Genomic DNA, 20,831 nt, shown 5'->3' on the forward strand with positions numbered 1-20,831 from the left:
TTCACAGTCCTTCACAAAGCTGTTGACAGCCATGATGGCCATGTCTGGCTGACTCTTGGCGTAGTTCATCAAATAGAGATAAACAAGCTTCTTTAATTCCAGGTTGTCAGTTTGCATACAGTTCACTACATCTGGAAAGAGAGAACTAACGTCCTTCCCCACAGTCATGGCAGCAATCACTTTCTTCACAGCCTCCTTCGTCTTTTCTTTCTTTTCATTGTTGAGTTCAGCCTTTAATTCAAAGATTTCTCCTTTTTTATTGGTTGTGAAGTACTTGGAGTCAGTCATGGTTTTGGATCTTTAATGTCCACCGGAGGCAAGGGTGGAGGTTGCGGCAGCAGCCAGAGAGCACGGCCCGAGTGGTGTTGTAATCCAATTCTCATTTTTTTATTGAAATATAATAGACATATAACACGGTATAAGCTTAAGGTGTACAACATATGGATTTGATGCATTTATGTTGCAATATGACTGCCCTTGTAGTGTTAGCTGGTATCTCTGTCATGTCACAAAACGATCATTTCTTTTAGTGGTGAGAACAATTAAGATCTAAGCTCTTAGCGAGTTTAATGTTTATAATACATAATACAGTTTTGTTGTCTCTAATCACTGTACTGTGTATTAGACCTCCAGGACACATTTATCTACTAGTCTCCAGCATGTACTCTTAAGCAACATCTCTCCCATTCCCCATCCTCAGTCCCTGTCTTTTTGAGTTTTTTTGTTTTTTTATTTTTTTAATTCTTATTTATTTATTTTTAAAGATTTTATTTATTTATTTGAAAGAGAGAGACACAGCGAGAGAGGGAACACAAGCAGGGGGAGTGGGAGAAGCAGGCTTCCCGGCGAAGCAGGGAGCCCGACGCAGGGCTCCATCCCAGGACCCTGGGACCATGACCTGAGCCCAAGGCAGACGCTTAACGACTGAGCCACCCAGGTGCCCATTTTTTGTTTTTTTAGCTTCCACACATAAGAGATATATACAATATTTGTCTCTCTCTGACTTATTTCATTTGGCATACTGTCACCGAGGTCCATCTATATTGTCACAAATGGCAGGGTTTCCTTCTTTCTCATGTCAGAAAAATACGCCGCCGTATGATACAGCACATCTTCTTTAACCATTCTTCCGTTCAGGGACGCTTAGTTTGTTGCTGTAGCTCGGCTCCTGTGCAATGACCATGGGAGTGGAGATACCTCTTCTCCATCCGTTTTCGTTTTTGTCAGGCAGCACATCTCACTATGATTACGAAATTTATTCTGAATCTTCTGCCGGCGCTTTCTGCCTGGTTATATCTTTAGATGGGTTCCAAGAAAGATGTGGTTAAAACTGTGATGGCCAAATTCCAGGAGGCCTAGATGATTCGAGCAGTTTGGATGGGGACCATTACTGAGGTTTGCAACAGTTGGCGCGCTGGGGCCGCCCCGAAGCCCCACATTTTGTCCACGCATTAAGCCACCACTAGATGCCGCTAGAGGCTGCGCTATGCCTCCCGAGCTGGCTGCGCGTGCCTCCCTCCTTCCCGGGGGAAACGACGAACATTCATTTAAATGTTTTGTATTAGGACACACTCATGTGCATTTTTATGCCAAGTAAAGCTCCGTGAGTTGGAAGCACCACCTTTTCTACATCTTTTGAACAGAGCGTTGGAACTCAGCCCTACCGAGCGACTTCTCTGGGCCAGGCAGTCTTCATTCATTTTCCCATTTGATCTCTATGCCTGGCGTCTTCTGTTTGCCCCTCCAGATCAGCCTTCCACCCCTCTCCCACCACCGCGAGCCCCCAGGGGCTGAGCTGTCGAGACAGAATTAGCCAGCTCACTCCTGCTCTGGCTTCCCCTTGGGTTTGGCCAGTGGGAAGCTCTGGCAGCAGGCGGCACTCGGAAGAGAGAGCACTTGAGATGTTTGTTCCCCAGTTCCCACCGCAGAGCCCCCACTGGCTGGCTTTGTCCTGCCACCCACGGTTCCACCACCTGTAGGGTAGCCCTCCACACAGCCTCTCTGTCTCCAGGTTTTGTCCTTCCGCCCCGGGGAGGTGACAGCTCAATTGTTCCTAGTCCCTCGTCCCCAGTCTTGGATTACTGCACAATCCCCCAGGGTTACTCTACACCTTATTCACACCTTTGTAAATAGTCTTCGTATTAAACTCTCCTCAAATTACCCCCATTGAGTGTGTCATCTGTTTTCTGCCAGGACCCTGGCTAATATAATCCCTAACGAGACTGGGGTAATTCATCCAAATTTGAGAGGCAGTAGGCAGCATACTGGGCTGGGAAACAGGTCTGTCTGCATCTTTTGCCAGGTCAGACTGCACTGCTCAGGAAGGGCCAGACTTGAGCAGTGGGCACATTGGACAGCCAGGAATGGGTCCAGCACTGGGCATAGGGAATGGACTCTTCTGCTCCGTGCCCTAGACCACTGCATGTCCAGGGCCCATTCCCACTTCTGTCCCTCCCGAAGTTGACGTGTGCCCTGCTCCTTATTCAGCAGTCATGGCATTTGCCCGGGAAGCCTTTGCTTGCAGAGCCCAGAGCAGTCTCCTTCATGACTCCTGTGGCGGTTTTTAAAATATGCCCACTGGGGCGCCTGGGTGGCTCAGTCGTTAAGCATCTGCCTTCAGCTCAGGTCATGGTCCCAGGGTCCTGGGATCCAGCCCCGCATTGGGCTTCCTGCTCGGCGGGAGGCCTGCTTCTCCCTCTCCCACTCCCCCTGCTTGTGTTCCCTCTCTCATTGCGTCTCTGTCAAATAAATAAACAAAATCTTTAAAAAAATAAAATATGCCCACAAATTCTTTGAGATTCTCTCCATCAGGGGTGGTGTCTAATTCCCCTTCCTTGAATATGGGCTGTCCCTAGTAATTTGTTTCTAACCAGCAGAATACAGAAGTGATGTGCTCTGACTTCTGAGGCTGGGTCATAAATGCAGATCAGCTTCTGCCTGCCTCTCTCCTCTTGGGACATTAATTCATGAAATCCAGGCTGCCATGCTGGGAAGAAACCCAGACAACACGGCGAGGCCACGTACAGGTGAGCCCTAGCTGAGGTCCCAGCCATGAGAAAGACTCAGGCCCCAGCCATGGTTTGATTACAACTACATGAAAGATGCCATTGAGAACCGCCTGGCTGAGGCCAGTCAATGGGAAACGAGAGAGAATAATAATAAAATGGTTGCCATCGTTCTAAGTCACTAGGTTTTGAGATAATGTGTGACACAGCAGTAGAAAATTGATGAAGTCCCTTCTGCATAGAAGTGACAGAGCCATCAATACTGATACTCTTTGGGGTGTCCAATGTATTCTGGGAGACTACTCTCCTTTAATTTTCTTTAAAAATCTCCAAATTTGGGGTGCCTGGCTCACTCAGTTGGTGGAGGATGCAACTTTTGATCTCAGGGTCATGAGTTCAAGCCAATCTCCAAATTCCACAAATAAATAGCTCCAAATTCCACAAATAAATAAATAGCTCTGAATTTCCAATTTTTATTGCATCATGAGCTTGTCCTGGATTTTGTTCCTGGATACTTGAAAAGTTGATAACGTCTTGGAATTAAATGTACCTGAGTTTTTGTTCAGAACAGGTTCATGTTCTAGAATCTGCTCTTTTCACTTGATAATATATTGTTGACAACTTTCCAAATGAGTAAATATAGATATCCCGGATGCCTTTTAAACAATGGCTTCATAATATTAAGCCGCGGTTTTTATGAGTTCTCCCAAGCTGAATATGCCACCAAATAACACCCACCCACAGTAGGATAGTTTGTTAGTTCATTCGTTCTCTCACTCACTCATTCAAAACCCCATGAAATGCCCCTTCTCCCCGGCGGTTAGTGCTCAGAGTGTGGAGTGTGTGCTCCGGCCTCGGAACACACATTTATTATTAAAGAAATCTAAAAAAAATCTAAAAAAATCTTTTAAAAAACCCAAAAAAATTTACAAAGAATCCGCGTCTCCCCCGCCGGAGACTTTTTTTTTTTTTTCTTCCTCTTTTATAAAATAACCCGATGAAGCAGCCGAGACCGACTCGCCCGCGGCCCCGCAGCAGCTCCAAGGAGGAACCAAGAGACCGAGGCCTTCCCGCGGCCCTGACCCGACAGCGCCACCCTCGCTTCCCAGCCGGCAGCCAACAGCCAGCCGCTGGCGGCAGCCCATCGACCCCGTTCTGCGGCCGTTGGGTAGTTTTCGATTCCGGGTGATTTTTGTCCCTCTGCGCTTGCCCCCGCTCCCCTCCCCCGGCTCCGGCCCCCGGCCCAGCACTCGCTCTCCTCCGCCCTGCGGGCAGCCGTGCCGAGATGAACCCCAGCGCCCCCAGCTACCCTATGGCCTCGCTCTACGTGGGGGACCTACACCCCGACGTAACCGAGGCGATGCTCTACCAGAAGTGCAGCCCGGCCGGGCCCATCCTCTTCATCCAGGTCTGCAGGGACATGATCAGCCGCCGCTCCTTGGGCTACGCGCATGTGAACTTCCAGCGGCCGGCGGACGCGGAGCGCGCTTTGGCCACCATGAATTTTGATGTTATAAAGGGCAAAGCCAGTACGCATCGTGTGGTCTCAGCGTGATCCATCACTTCGCAAAAGTGGAGTGGGCAACATATTCATTAAAAATTTGGGCAAATCCATTGATAATAAAGCACAGTATGGTACATTTTCTGCTTTTGGTAACATCCTTTCATGTAAGGTGGTTTGTGATGAAAATGGTTCCAAAGGTTATGGATTTGTACATTTTGAGACACAGGAAGCAGCTGAAAGAGCTATTGAAAAAATGAATGGGATGCTTCTAAATGATCGCTAAGTATTTGTTGGACGATTTAAGTCTCGTAAAGAACGAGAAGCAGAACTCGGAGCTAGGGAAAAAGAGTTCACCAATGTTTACATCAAGAATTTTGGAGAAGATATGGATGATGAGCGCCTTAAGGATCTCTTTGGCAAGTTTGGATCTGCCTTAAGTATGAAAGTAATGACTGATGAGAGTGGAAAATCCAAAGGTTTTGGATTTGTAAGCTTCGAAAGGCATGAAGATGCACAGAAAGCTGAGGATGAGATGAATGGAAAGGAGCTCAATGGAAAACAAATTTACGTTGGTCGAGCTCAGAAAAAAGTGGAACGGCAGACGGAACTTAAGCGCAAATTTGAACAGATGAAGCAAGATAGGATCACCAGATACCAGGGTGTTAACCTTTATGTGAAAAATCTTGATAATGGTATTGATGATGAACGTCTCCGGAAAGAGTTTTCTCCTTTTGGTACAATCACTGGTGCAAAGGTTATGATGGAGGGTGGTCGCAGCAAAGGGTTTGGTTTTGTATGTTTCTCCTCCCCAGAAGAAGCCACAAAAGCAGTTACAGAAATGAATGGTAGAATTGTGGCCACCAAGCCATTGTATGTAGCTTTAGCTCAGCGCAAAGAAGAGCGCCAGGCTCACCTCACTAACCAGTATATGCAGAGAATGGCAAGGGTAAGAGCTGTGCCCAGTCCTGTAATCAACCCCTACCAGCCAGCACCTCTTTCAGATTACTTCATGGCAGCTATCCGACAGACTCAGAACCGTGCTGCATGCTATCCTCCTAGCCAAATTGCTCAACTAAGACCAAGTCCTCGCTGGACTGCTCAGGGTGCCAGACCTCACCCATTCCAAAATATGCCCAGTGCTATCCGCCCAGCCGCTCCTAGACCACCATTTAGTACCATGAGACCAGCTTCTTCACAGGTTTCATGAGTCATGTCGACACAGTGTGTTGCTAACACATCAACACAGACGCTGGGGCCACGTCCTGCGGCGGCACCTGCTGTCTGCACCGTTCCACAGAATAAGTACGCTGCGGGGGTTCGCAATCCTCAACAGCATCTTAATGCGCAGCCACGAGTTACCGTGCAGCAGCCTGCTGTTCATGTACAAGGTCAGGAGCCTTTGACTGCTTTCACGTTGGCATCTGCCCCTCCTCAAGAGCAAAAGCAAATGTTGGGTGAACGGCTCTTTCCTCTAATTCAAGCCATGCACCCTACTCTTGCTGGTAAAATCACTGGCATGTTGTTGGAGAATGGTAATTCAGAACTTCTTCATATGTTTGAGTCTCCAGAGTCTCTCCGTTCTCAAGTTGATGAAGCTGTAGCTGTACTACAAGCCCACCGAGCTAAAGAGGCTGCCCAGAAAGCAGCTAACAGTGCCACTGGTATTCCAACTGTTTAAAATTGATCAGGGACCCCGAAAAGAAACTCGTGCTTCCCGGAAGAAAAATATCTAAACATCGAAAAACTTAAACATTATGGAAAAAAATTGCAAAATATAAAATAAATAAAAAAAGGAAAGGAAACTTTGAACCTTATGTACCAAGCAAATGCCAGGTCTAGCAAAAATAATGCTAGTCCTAGATTACTTATTGATTTAAAAACAACAAAAAACCCCACAAAAAAAAGGTAAAATATAAAAACAAATTAATGTTTTATAGACCTTGGGAAAAAGAATTTTCAGCAAAGTACAAAAATTTAAAGTATTCCTTTCTTTAATTTTGTAATTCTTTACTGTGGAATAGCTCAGAATGTCACTTATTTTTTTTTTTTTTAAGATTTTATTTATTTATTTGACAGAGAGACACAGCGAGAGAGGGAACACAAGCAGGGGGAGTGGGAGAGGGAGAAGCAGGCCTCCCGCAGAGCAGGGAGCCAGACGCAGGGCTCGATCCCAGGACCCTGGGATCATGACCTGAGCCGAAGGCAGATGCTTAACGACTGAGCCACCCAGGCGCCCCCAAAATGTCACTTATGTTTTAAATAACACAATTGATAACTGAGCAAGGAAACGTAATTTGGATTATAAAATTCTTGCTTTAATAAAAATTCCTTAAACAGTGAAAAACAAAAAAACAAAACAAACAAAAAAAACCCCATGAAATGTTCACTACATGCCTAGTAGTGGTTTTGAGAATATCAAGAACTTTGTAGAACTCTAAACCTAATTTTCTAGAGATAATTTTTGCTTAAGTTAGGGGAAATGGTCATCTTCCCTGGACAGGGTTGAAGATAATTGTTACAGGCAGCCTTTAAGATGGTTCCCAAACCTCCTCCCCTCCTGCTGTTTATACTATTGTGTGCTCTGGATCTGGTGACTTGCTTCTAACAAATAGGTGAAAAGTGATGGGATGATTAAGTTACAAAAGACTGTGACCTCCATCTTGCCCTATGACCTTCTATTTTTGCAGGCTTTAATGAAGCTGGTTGACATGTTAGAGAGGTCCAAATGGCAAGGAACTGATCCACAGTTAGTAAGGAACTGAATCCTGTCAACAGCCACGTGAATGAGCTTGAACATGGATCCCTCCTGAGTCAACCTTCGGATAAGACCACAACTTTGACGGATACCTTGATTGCCACCTTGGAGAGACCCTGACATAGAAGATGCAGGTACACTGTGCCCCGACCCTGACTCACAGACACTGTGAGATAATAAGTATGTGTTGTTTCAATATCCTAAGTTGTAGAGTAATTTGTTATGCACCAATAGATAACGAACTGTCATTATTTAGGGACGAGAACTTGCAGGTTATGGCATGTGGTGACAAAATAAATGATTTAACTATTGTTTAGGGTTGCCTGGAATGAAACACACATTGAGGCAAGGCTCTGGGGGTCCTAGTGGCTGCCATCCGAAAACATCATAGAGGAAACAAGGAATTCAGGGACTATGGGTGAGGCCGTTGCTTTGAACTCTGGGTACTTTGAGGAAGGAGATTGAGAAGCACAAGGTCCTAGTTTCTTATTCCTCTTTCACGTCTGTTTATTTTTACTCTTCTCTTCTCATCTCTTCCCTTACGTTCCTGGAAAGTTCAATCCTAAAGGCACTAAAGGACAGAGCAAGGAAGGCATTTGTCCCTGGAGTGGAAGGAGCACTGGAGGCACAGAGTGGGGTATTGGTGACTGACTTGGGTTCAGAGAGCGTTTGTATAGGGAAGTATGGCCTGGCCCAGTAAGTCAGAACCTGGGCTGCCCCAGGAGGGCATTACGTAGGACGTTGGCCTCGGGTAGGTGTCAGAGCCCGAGGAGGGTGAGGACAGCACTGCAGAGGGGTAGCTCAGTGAGGGCGTCACAACCTGAGCAGGGTAATGAAATTGTATTAGTTATCTCTTGCTGCATTAGAAATTACCCCCAAACCTCGTGGGGTATAACAATAATCTTTTACTATCTCACCGTTTCTGTGAGTCGAGAATTCAGAGCATAGCAGGTTTGTCTCTGTTCTGTGATGTCTCAGGCCTAGCCTGGCGGACTTGATGGCTGAGGGCTGAAATAATCTGAAGTCTTGGCCGAAGCTATAGTGGCTCCCTTCATGCCTGAGAAGTCAGTGCTAACAAGTTGATTTCTTTCTCTGTGGGCCTAGCCACACATGACTCTGTCCCTAGGACTGTTGAGTGTCCTTATAACATGGCAACTGGCTTCCCTGAGAGCCAGTGATCCCGGAGAGTGAGCCAGGAAGAAGTTATCTTTTCCTAATGAACTAGCTTAGAAAGTCCCATTATGGCATCATTTCTATCATATTTTATTCATTAGAAGTGAGTCACTAAATCCAACCCATCATCAAGGAGAGGGGAATTAGGTGACACCTTTTGAAGGGAAGAGTATCAAGGAATTTGCAGATACATATATGTATTTTTAAAGATTTTATTTATTTATTTGACAGAGAAAGACACAGCGAGAGAGGGAACACAAGCAGGGGGAGTGCGAGAGGGAGAAGCGGGCTTCCCGTGGAGCAGGGAGCCCGATGCGGGGCCCGATCCCAGGAACCTGGGATCATGACCTGAGCCAAAGGCAGACGCTTAACAACTGAGTCACCCAGGCACCCCTGCAGATATATTTTTAAACCACTACAGAAGACATGGAGGGGCAGCCTGGTTGGGGATGGGGGTGTCTCAGACCCCGAGCAGGGTGAGGAGGGCATATACATAGAGGGGAAGTGTGGCATGGGCTTGCAGAGCCTGAGCAGGATGAAGAAGGCATCCATGTGGGAGAGAAAGACTGGCTGGGGAGTTAGAGCCCAAGTGTGTTTGAGGAAAGCTTCTGTGCTTGTGTGGGGGTGGGAGTAGTGCTGGAAGATGGTTTGCATACAGGGGATTGATCACATAAGTAAATATATTAAGGACAATTAGAGCCAGAAGAGTAAGCTACAAATATGGAAAGAGAGAAAAATAACATAAATCCTGTGATGTTGGATTGGGAACTGTAGGTATGAGTGTGAACTTGTGGCTTTCAAGATGGAAAGGTGGTTAAATAAACAGGGTGTGTGTGTGTGTGTGTGTGTGTGTGTGCGTTTCCTATCGTTGTCCAGGGGGCCTGGAAGAGCAGAATCCTAATAGCAATGAGCACACATAGCACCGAGGAATACCATTTCTCCTAAAAGGAACCAATGTTCTTTAGAGAAATGGCAGATTCCAGACTTAGAGCAGGGAATAAACAAGATGAGCCCAGAACACCTTTCTAAACCAGAAAGCAAGGACTTGCTCAGGAATGTTTGGAACATTAGCCAGCATGAGGGAGCTCCCACTGACCAAATCTGGGACAATCTGAGCCAGCCAAAATAAAAAAAAATAACATTAATAAAATATATCCCGGGGCGCCTGGGTGGCTTAGTCGTTAAGCGTCTGCCTTTGGCTCAGGTCACGATCCCAGGGTCCTAGGGATGGAGCCCCGCATCGGGCACCGTGCTCAACGGGAAGCCTGCTTCTGCCTCTCCCACTCCCCCTGCTTGTGTTCCTGCTCTCACTGTCTCTCTCTCTGTCAAATAAATAAATAAAATCTTTTTAAAAAGAAAATATATCCCATTGAAATAAAATAGGAAAGCATGAGTCTGTACTAGTATTAATAAATGAGTAAATTGATGAGGAATGGGGTATTTACAGGGTTTCAAAATATCCACTAAATACTTAATAATTTCAAAGGGAAAACAGTGCTTTACAGTGGAGAAACAGGCACCATGAAGCAGTCAAAATGAACATCACCGGTAATATGACAAATCAAAATCATATACCACCTGATTGGATGCAAATAGAAATGCACGGTATAACTTCTGTGATAACCTGCATCTCGTCATGAGGAAACAGCAGACAAACCAAAACTGGGGGCTACAGAATAACTGGACTGTGATCTTCCAAAGAATCAAGGATATGAAAGTTAAGGAAACACTGAAGAATTGTTCCAGAGTGAAGGGCATTAAAAAGACATGAAAACTAAAAGCAGATTGCCAGTGTGAAATGGATCGTAATGTTCTAAAGGACATTTGGCAAAACTTGAATGAGATCTGAGGATTAGATGGTAGTAATGCTAATTTCCTGATTCTGATGTAGGTTGATTCTTTGTAGGAAATACACACTTACTGTTCTATCAGAGAAGTAAGCCCTAATATCTGAAGGCACCCCAAATATAGTAGGAATTAACTCTCTCCTTAGCATAACGCTGCTAATTATGTACCATCCATGGGAGAATTGGAATAAATAGTCCTCAAATCATTTTCTTCTCTTCTGTTATTCACTTGAGGAAACCCAATTGAGAAGGCCTGCACTTTATTTTTTTTTTTAAAGATTTTATTTATTTGACAGAGAGAGAGCACACAAGTAGACAGAGGGGCGGCAGAGGGAGAGAGAAAAGCAGGCTCCCCGCCCAGCAGAGAGCCCAAGGTGGGACTTGATCCCAGGACTCTGGGATCATGACCTAAGTCAAAGGCAGACGCTCAACCGCTCAAGTAAATGAGCCACCCAGGTGCCCCCTACACTTTAGTATTATAGGATGATCATGTCAGCAACTTACTCTCAAATGGTTCTGGGGTGGGGAGAAGAAGGAAGTCTGAGGTTGTTTCAAGGTTAAAAAGAAAGAAAGAGAAAGAAGGAAATGCTATAAATTCTTAATCTAAGACACAGCCCAGGGACTTTCTATAATTATGCTAAAAGAATCGCTAACCTCTTGTAGCCACAGGGCTGAGGGAGCCAAAAATCAGACCCAAAGTTTGAGCAGTACTTTAATAAATTACAGTATCAGTTGGATTCATATCTTTTAAAGATTTTATTTACTTATTTGCCAGAGAGAGAGAGTACAAGCAGGGGGAGGGGCAGAGGGAGAGGGAGAAGCAGGCTCCCTGCTGAGCAGGGAGCCTGGTGAGGGACTCAATCCCAGGACCCCGGGACCACGACCCAAGCAGAAGGCAGACGCCCAACTGACTGAGCCACCCAGGCGCCCTAGCCTCACCACTTTTTAAAAAAGATTTATTTATTTATTTATTCATTCATTCATTTATTGATTGATTTCAGAAAGAGCACAAGAGAGTGCACGCGCACACAGGCAAGCATAAGAGCTGGGGAAGGGGCAGAGGGAGGGAATCTTCAAGCAGAGACCACAGAGTGTGAGCCCAATGCTGGGCTTGATCTCACTACCCATGAGATCATGACCCGAGCCGAAACCAAGAGTTGGTCACTTAACCAACCAACTGAGCCACCTGGGCACCACAGCCTCACCATTTCTTAGGTGAAAGTTAAGGCAGTGATAAGGGAAGAACAGGCTTCTCACAAGTTCAGTGAGGTTTACAGTACTCCTAACCACACTCAGCCTCATGTGTCTGAGGAGTCTGCTTGTGCTTCAAGACCCCTTAGAGACTCTGGAGCCAGTCTCCTGCAAAAGGAAGCCAATCCCACTGGTGGTGGCTCTGGGCCCACTACTGGAACTGTGGCTCTCAACCTTAGCTGCCCACTGAAATCACCGAGGGAATCTTCAGGCTCACTGGATCTCTGGATTGCATGCCCAGAAATTTTTATTTAATTGGTCTGGGGTCCAATTTAATTTGGGCCTTAGCAGCTCCCGAAGAGATTCTAACTTGCAGCCAAGACTGAAAACTACATACTGAATTAGAGATAAAACCCAGGATGCCCAAAGGTCAGATTACAACATAAAACCCAGGAGCAGCCTCATATGCAAAAGGAATTGCAAGATTTAGTTAATTCACACCAGCAACATACATTATTTGGAATTCTTCTGCATGGGAGATTTGTTTCTTCTTTCCCATTTATTTATTTTTTCAATCACTTTTATCAGTATGATTCATGGATATTTACTTTATATTTGGGGTTATAACCCAATACTACTCTTATTGCTCAGATTGCTCCAGTTTTAGCCATTAGGAGCTCTTTCAGTTGGCTTCTCTGTGCCTTTGACACCCCCAGCATTGAGGGGGTTTGTTTTTCAGTACTTCCTTAACTTACCAGCACTACGAGATGCTCCAGGCTTATTGTCACCAGCTAGACCCCAAGACCTGACCTTTACTGCCCACCTACTTGTATTCACTGACCCGTGTCTCACATCTTCCCTCAAACTCTTCTTTCTAGCTTACCTCTTAACTCAGGCAAATGGAAAGCGAAACTGCCCCTCCAGCCACAGCAACTGCCTTGACAAGACCCCTAGACAACCCAGACCAATTTGAACTTAACCCCTGACTCACACTTGTGCAGATGGACCACGGAATGACCTGTAGAATGACCGACAACTACCTTTACGTCATTATAATACTAAAATCTCCACCCAAGGAGGAGCACAAGCCTCATTTGCATAACATACACCGTGTATAGAAGCATGTTTCCTTTTTTTTTATAAAGATTTTGTTTATTTATTTATTTGACAGAGAGAGAGACACAGCGAGAGAGGGAACAGAAGCAGGGGGAGTGGGAGACGGAGAAGCAGCTCCCCGTGGAGCAGGGAGCCCGATGCAGGGCTCGATCCCAGGACACTGGGATCATGACCTGAGCCGAAAGCAGACGCTTAACGACTGAGCCACCCAGGCGCCCCTAGAAGCATGTTTCCTTAAGACACATGCACAACCTTATGTCTGTCTCTACATGAGATGACAAGGCTTCCCTAACTAAATATTCATCCTAACCCTAAATAAAAGGAATCCACTCACCCTTGCTCGGGAAGTCACGGCCTTGGAAGTCATTCTCTGTGATCTTCTTTTTTTTTTGAAGATTTTATTTATTTGACAGAGAGAGACACAGCGAGAGAGGGAACACAAGCAGGGGGAGTGGGAGAGGGAGAAGCAGGCTTCCCGCGGAGCAGGGAGCCCAACGCGGGGCTCGATCCCAGGACCCTGGGATCATGACCTGAGCCGAAGGCAGACGCTTAACGACTGAGCCACCCAGGCACCCCATGTGTTCTTCTTATTTGCTGCAAATAAAAGGTTTTTTTGGTGTAACAACTCAACCTGGTGCCGTTTCTGACTCACCACGAGGCAAGCTCATGTTGGTTGGGTTACATTATCTTGCACATTTCTTGTCCCAGTCTTAGAAGCACCCATTTCTCCAAGGGTCCCTCGTTCCTTTTATTGCAGAATGGTATTTGAAACCAAGATCTGAGAGCTAGGTGTAATTTTTATATCCTACTACACTACAAAAAAAAAAAAAAAAAAAGACCCCAATAAAAAAATCTGTTAGAGGGGCACCTGGGTGGCTAAGTCGGTTAAGCGGCAGCCTTAGGCTGGGGTCATGATCCCAGGGTCCTGGGATCAAGCCCTACATCGGGCTCCCTGCTCAGCAGGGAATCTGCTTCTCCCTCTCCCTCTGCCTGCTCCTTCTGCTTGTGCTCTCTTGCTCCCGCACACGTGCTCTCTCTCTAATAAATAAATAAAATCTTAAAAAATAATCTGTCCCCAGGGCCAACCTCCCCAGATTGGCACACCCAACCTTGGAATCCCTTCCCTTTCCTGACTGTCCTGTGAGAGTCAGAGTTGGAGGCTGTCCTGACCATCACTTGTTTGGTGGCCTTCCTTCAGGCTCTGGTGGACATTGATAAAACCAACAAATAAGAGTGCAGTAAGTGCCCAAAGAGAAGAAAGTTAAAAGTTCACAGAGGAAGGAGAAACTAATGCAGTGGGGAGGACTGGAACGACTTTGGAGCCTCGAGAGCAGCTCAGGAAGTACTGCTTGAGAGCAGACGCCATGGCTGACATGCTCTTGGTACCCCTAACCAACCTGCTGCCTGGCCAACAGCAGTCCTCCATCAGCACCTGCTGGTGGTTCTACTGCACTGAGCTCAGAGCAGGCCACAGAATATTTGCAGATCCTTCAGTTCGGAATGCTTGAAGTAGTTCTCCAGCCCTGCTGCTTGTTCTAGGCAAAGGAATCCCGCAAAGTTTCTGATGCTTAAGAATTTACTCTGTGTGCCAGGGAGCCTGGCTGGTTCAGTTGGAAGAGCATGAGACTCTTGATCTCGGGGTGGTGAGTTCGAGCTCTACATTGGGTGTAGGGATTATTAAAAATAAATAAATAAACTTTTTAAAAAAAGAATTTATTCTGTGTGCCTTCTGCGGGGGGGGGGGATTTTTATACCATTCTTGGTAGCACTTAAGCAGCATTTGAGAGATTATTTTGGAGGTGAAGTCGTCAAATGGGTCCTAAAGTCACCTATGCAACCTGATAAACTCTGGGAGTGAGCCGGACTAAAAGGATGGAGAGGGTACAGAAAAGATCTAAGTCAAGGCCCTCAGTCATGGGGACTGAGACAAACCCAACCAAGACAAAATCTGGAGCAGCAGGCTCCAGGTCAGAAGGTTCAACCAGTTGCTGTAGCAGTTGGGACGTGATGACCTCTGGCTGCGGTGGAGGGTGGAAGGTGTGGGGAAAGAACTTTAAGTTCTTCATAGGAGGCACTCCTGTAAGCAGCTGACCACTAACAAAAACACTAATGCTGCATAGCCCAGATACCTGCTGGGGAATAACAAGTAAGCCAGCTTGGCAGGAGAAAGGAGAATAAGCAGGTAACTGGAGCCTGGGAAGCTTCTGGAACAGGACTCTTGAACCTGGGCCTGGACAAATTTCATGGCCTGGAGCCTGAAACCGGGTGCAAAACTGGGAGATCGCGTGCATTTTTCAGGGCACAGAATTAACAGAGCATATCTTTTTCTCAAAGGTTGACTCTACTGTGGAGTCTCTGCAAAGTCAGGAGACCCACTGCAGCTTCTGGGCAGAGTGAGATAAAACTGAGAAGCTGCCTGGGATCAGACCTTGCAGTTTATCAAAAGAGCCCGAAGTGGCGTGGCCCCTAACTCACACTGCCTCCTATAACCCTTTTGGGAGGGGGAGAGGGACTGGTATGAATTGCCCTCATTTTACCAAAACTGACACATAATTCCCTTTCCACAATCCCAGGGGTCCTCCGGGAGGTATCTCTGTGATTCCAGAGGAAGAGGATGCACAGCCTGAGGTGAGTATGGGAGACTGCCTGCAAACATTCATTCTGTAGGGAAGACCCGGGACCCTGGACCATGGGCCGCGGGAAGCCATGGCCTGGGGAAGCCAACGGCGCACAGCTAATTATAAGTGCGATTCCTACTTCATCGTAGAGTGCTGTTAGGGGTAGCCAAGGAATCTGGGGGCGGGGAAGGGGTTCCGGGCTCAGAAGCCTCAGGTTTGTTGTGTACATCCGCTTCAGCGAGACGGAGGAAGCAAAGCAGAAGTGAGCGCGGGAGACGTGAGCGCAGCAAAGACGTGCAGGAAATCGTGCATCTGGCAGCAAAGGCCCGGGTAGCGCGATGCGTGGCTGGGTGGGCACCGCAGCTCGGGACGTGCCACCAGGCGGCCTTGGGCGCCCAGAGCCCGCTCCTGACCGCGGGTTCGCGCCCACACTTACTTCCTGGAGCTTCACAGGCCGCACCCCGATGGACTCAGCGGGCGGGAGGCGTGGAGGCGCCAGGTGTCCACACCATTGGGGCAGGCGCAGTGCCGGCTAAGCCCTTTTGGACTCAGAAATCTCAGATAAAGAGATCAAAGCCCAGGCAGGGGTGGACGGGCCAATCCTGCCGCCGCTAGCGGGTCCCCAACGGCTCGAGGGCTAAGCGCGGGACAGCAGAGCCGGTGCGCTCAGGGGAAGGCAGCCCCCACGCACTCTTGGGCCGGTGCAGCTCCTGGACTGTCCTTTTCTCATCACCCCACATCCGCTCCCCGGGCCGCCGCCGGACAGCCCCGCTTGGCCCCCGGGCCATCGATCAGTCTTGGAAGTGCGGGCGAGGTCGTCTGCACAACAAAGGCGGCCCCAAGCGGCGCCTTCTGTCTTGTAAATATCAGGTCCCGCCCCCAGACAAAGTGGAGCCCCGGGTAGAAGCTGCCGGAGGCACCCGCCCCCGCTTTGCTCCCCACCCCCACAACTCCCGAGCTCTTTCATTTGGAATGTTAATGTTTCGAAGCTTCCTTCTAGGCCGGTATCTGTCTCATTGAAAGGCGGCTGAAACCTCTGGGATTAATAAACAAACCGGCATTTGGCTTGGGTGGGAACAGGGTAAACATTTGTCGGTCTAAGAGAGGCAGGTGTGCGTAGACAAACGCGGGTAAATTATTACACAGCCCCGGCTACTGGCTTTAAAAAGACTGCTTTGTGCACCAATTCCAGGATTTGGAGAAGTTTTCCCTACGAAGAGACCCTTATTTGCACCCCCCAGGCTCAGGGCCCCGGCTGCGCTGCCTTCCGCCCCCGCCTGGCACTGAGAAATCCAGGTCGCAGGTGGAGAGCCGGCGGGGCCGCGCTCGGGCGGAGCCAAGCCCAGGCCCCGCCCAGGTCCTCCTACGCTGTCGTCCTGCTGCGCTGGAGCCCCGCCCTCAGTTCCACCGCCCAGCGGCCGCTAGGGTTCCGGATGTCCTCGGGTAGCCCTGACCACCGCGAGGTTGGGTGTCTCTGGCGGGTAGGCCTGAGTGTAACACGCTCGGCTACCGCGCCTGCGGAGGACCCAAAGGGATGTCATAGCGGGTGCTTTTCAGAAGTCTTGGCGTGAGTTTCCCTGTCCACATTCGATAGTTCGTCAGGGCTATTGCCAAAATATTATCAAGTCGGATTCCTTGCCCAGCCCAGCTGCTAGCGATGATAATAGTACCCGAGGTCACTTTGGGAGCGCTGACACTCTGCCATGCACCACTGTTCCAAGCCCTTCACATGGAGTAAGCTGTGATGATACAAGCCATCGACTTGCTCCTTTCTAGAACGGGGACATCATGTACTCGCCACCCGTCCTCGCAGGGTGAGAGCAAATTGGAGCATGTGCCCCTACGGGATTTGGGATCCCAATTGTGCAGGTCTGACTCCACGTGCCCTGGGAACCGTGTGTGCTGGGGAGGGGCTATGGAGGGGCTATGGAGGTGACCGAGGCAGAATTGTTGGCCTGGAACACAGCCAGGTCCCCACAATTCCCCAACTTCAGTATTCTTTAATCCACTAAATCCTCCCAGGCACAGCCTGGTCTTCCAAAAGCTTTTGCCTCAAGCTGGGAAAACCCAATAAAGGAATGATCATTTTTCAACCATGGGAGCCAGCAACACTCATACATAATGAAGCAAGTCACACAAAGGAAAGAATTCTTTCCCATTCTCCTGGAAGAGGCCCCTCAGCCCAGGGAATCTTAAGAGCTGCCCAATTGCCCAAACTATGGGCAGCCTGGGTGGGTATACAGCGGGATGGGGGTTCACTGAAGAGCCCTCCTACCCACCCAAAGCCTGGAGTTGTCACCTGAAGAAATGCCAGCCCAGGTTATTCCTAAGCATTTCTTACAAATTCCAATTCCTGCATTTTCTCTGCCCTGAGTGACAGTTGTGGATCCCCTGGGCCAGATGAGTGACACAGAGAAGGGAGGAGGAACAGCTTATAGTAGAGGACCACCCCTCTGGATAACACCTGGATGCTGTCAGAGGACCCAATGGACAGGGTGGGAAAAGATTGTACATCACCTGGTTAAGACAAGGTGCTTTGGCCTTGGATTGGTAAATAAGCCTGACCTTGTAAACACCCATCTGCCCCTCTACCCTCAGTGCTCAGAGATACATGATCTCCCAGGTTTGTTACACCTTCCCGCAGGTACTAGACCATTCTGACTCCAACCTGATCTCTTCCTCTAAACACCTCTGAGGTCTCAAACAGATCCTACTCCTCCAGGCGGGCCTGGACCTCGGGCAGGAAAGGACAGCAAAAGAATAGGGTTCCTCTACCTGGTGTGATGTTAAAGACCCAGGGTAGCATATGCTTCATGCCTGTGACCTGTGGATAAAAACAGTCACCTGTTAAGTACCTGAGTGATCTTGGGCAAGTCATTTATGTTTGTTCAGTATTACTTAAGTTTCCATTGGCAAAGTGATCAGAAGTAGAACATTCCTGGGATGCCTGGGTGGCACAGTTGTTTAAGCATCTGACTCTGGATCTCAGGGTTGTGAATTCAAGCCCTGTGTTGGACCCTGGCGTGGAGCCTACTTAAAAAACAATAATAATAAAATAAAGTAAAATAAAATAAAGAAATAGAACATTCCTGGAAAGGAGACGTGGGGAAATCTGCATTGTAAACTCAGCACCCGGAAGCCTTCTCACAGGTTCTCCTGAGGCTCCACTGTATGATGGTAGAGAGGGAACTCTCCCTGCCACGCTGTCATCTGGCCTGGAAGTGAAATATCTGAAATTGAATCACCCTGGCATCCTGGCTTGGGTGAGCGGCAGTCAGAGGCAGATTGGCTTTCAGAGCAGGTGACAGCCCAGTGGCCTGTCTCCTATCACTGGAGGCAGGCAGTCAGCTAACACCACCTCACTGCTGGGATGGATCTTGCTCCCAGCATGGTATCCCACCACCTCTTGCCTGGGAGATGAGCCCAAGCAGATCTTCACTGACATTAAATAGCCTTGTTCTGCTCCCACTGTTTCCATCTCAAGGATATCAATCCCTAGCCTGCCTGTGGCTATCAGACTTCTTTTTCAACATTTCCATATCCATTTTCCAAACTTACTTAGAGGCACAAAGCTCCAGTATGACCAAACCTCCATATGCCCGGTTTTCTGTATCTTTATTTATTTATTTATTTAAGATTTTATTTATTTATTTGACAGAGAGAGAGGGAACACAAGCAGGGGGAGTGGGAGAGGGAGAAGCAGGCCTCCCGCGGAGCAGGGAGCCCGATGCAGGGCTCGATCCCAGGACCCTGGGATCCTGACCCGAGCCAAAGGTAGACACTTAACGACTGAGCCACCCAAGCACCCCTTATTTATTTTTTTAAAAGATTTTATTTATTTATTTGAGAGAGAGAGAGAGAGAGAGAGAGAGTGCAGGCATGAGCTGGGGGGAGGGGCAGAGGCAGAGGGAGAAGCAGGCTCCTGGCTGAGCCGGGAGCCTGATATGGGGCTCCATCCCAGGACCCTGGAATCATGACCTGAGCTGAGGCAGATGTTTGGCCAACTGAGCCACCCAGGAGCCCCTGTATCTTTTAATTTATAATTTATAGAAACAAGGAATAGAGGATGATTGACTACATGGGAGGGTGTATGACTTGCTGGGTTTCACAAGTGGAGAGGGAGAAGGACTTTCCAAGTTGAGGGGGCTACATGAGTCAGGCAGTGGAGGCCTAAGACCATTGGCTTGTCTGGTATAGCTGGAGAAGAAGTGAATTGGAAACAGGGGCGAGGTAAAGTGACAGCAACTACAAACACCAAAGCCAATCCCAGTGGATGTGAACTTATACTGGTAGACGGTGGGGAGTCACGGAACTCGTTTTAGAAGAGGAAAGTGGTTTGTTAAATTTATGTTTTAAGTCATTTTGGTAGCTGTGCAAGGGTGAATTCATTTTTAAAAATAGATTTTTTTTTAATCATAGTTTTAGGTTCACAGAAAAATTGAGCACGTAATAAGAGAGAATTCTCATATACTTCCTTCCCTTCCCAAGTTTATTATTGTCTTGAATTAGTGTGGTATATTTGCTACAGTCAATGAGCCAGTATGATGCATTAACTAAAGTCCATAGTTTACGTTAGGCTTCACTCTTTGTACACTTCTACGGGTTTTGACAAATGTATAATATCATGTACCCACAATTATGGCATCAGACAGAATCATTTCTTTTTTTTTTTTTTAAAGATTTTATTTTATTTATTTGACAGAGAGAGAGAGAGACAGCTAGAGAGGGAACACAAGCAGGGGGAGTGGGAGAGGGAGAAGCAGGCTCCTGGCCAAGCAGGGAGCCCGATGCGGGGCTCAATCCCAGGATCCTGGGATCATGACCTGAGCCGAAGGCAGATGCTTAACGACTGAGCCACCCAGGCGCCCCCAGACAGAATCATTTCATCTCCCTAAAAATTCCCCTGCACTTCACCTATTCATTGTTCCCCCCTTGTTCCCTGTTAAGGGCCTTGGCAGCCACCAACTGCTACAGTGTTGCCTTTTCCAGAACATCATATGGTACATGGACTTTTCAAACTGGCTCCTTTCTGTTAGTGTGGGATTCAATCCCAGGACCCTGGGATCATGACCTGAGCCAAAGGCAGATGCTTAACCAATTGAGCCACACAAGCGTCCCTCAGTAAGCCTTTAAAAAATCTTTTCCTTTGATAAATATTTGCTGAAATTCTGTATCAGTATTGTCTGATAGAAATATAATCAAGGTCACAAACTTGCTTTTTCTAGTAGCCACTTTAAAAAAGGCAAAAAGAAACAGATAAAATTAATTTTAATAACACATTCTACTTAATATATTCAAAACATCATTTCAGCATTTAATCAGTGTAAAATTGAGATACTTTTATTTTTATTGTGTGTGTACTAAGCCTTTTAATACGAAATTCAGTGTGCATTTTATATTTTCAGCACATCTCCACTTGGACTAGCCACATTTCCAGCGCTCAGTGAACACACGAAGGAGGACAGAGCAGTACTGTGCTGGGTGCTGAGGATACAGCAGGGAACAAAATGGACAAGGTTTCTGCCCTCACATAGTTGACAGTCTAGTATGGGAAACCCGTAACAAAGAAGTAAACAAATCATTTTAGAGAGTGATGTGTTAGTCTGTGTTAGACTGGGAAGC

General features: G+C 47.4%; 1 protein-coding gene, 1 long non-coding RNA gene and 1 pseudogene across 2 annotated transcripts in view; 2 read left to right on the top strand and 1 right to left on the bottom strand.

Moving 5' to 3' along the window:
• Positions 1 to 20,831, bottom strand: part of LDB3 (LIM domain binding 3) — a gene marked incomplete at its 5' end in the record, with an annotated part of 321,917 nt that overhangs the window by 119,566 nt on the left and 181,520 nt on the right. The gene's annotated exons all lie outside the window — the stretch shown is intronic.
• LOC102731047 (polyadenylate-binding protein 1 pseudogene) lies at positions 4,274 to 6,431 on the top strand (annotated as a pseudogene).
• Positions 13,970 to 20,770, top strand: LOC145722185 (uncharacterized). Its single transcript, XR_014146277.1, has 3 exons — positions 13,970 to 14,234; positions 15,165 to 15,219; positions 20,615 to 20,770. It is a non-coding gene; the product is annotated as an uncharacterized LOC145722185 (long non-coding RNA).

This window comes from Leptonychotes weddellii, chromosome 6 (genome assembly GCF_054177405.1).
Source record: "Leptonychotes weddellii isolate Sample4059 chromosome 6, ASM5417740v2, whole genome shotgun sequence".
In the NCBI taxonomy this organism is placed as follows: domain Eukaryota; kingdom Metazoa; phylum Chordata; class Mammalia; order Carnivora; family Phocidae; genus Leptonychotes; species Leptonychotes weddellii.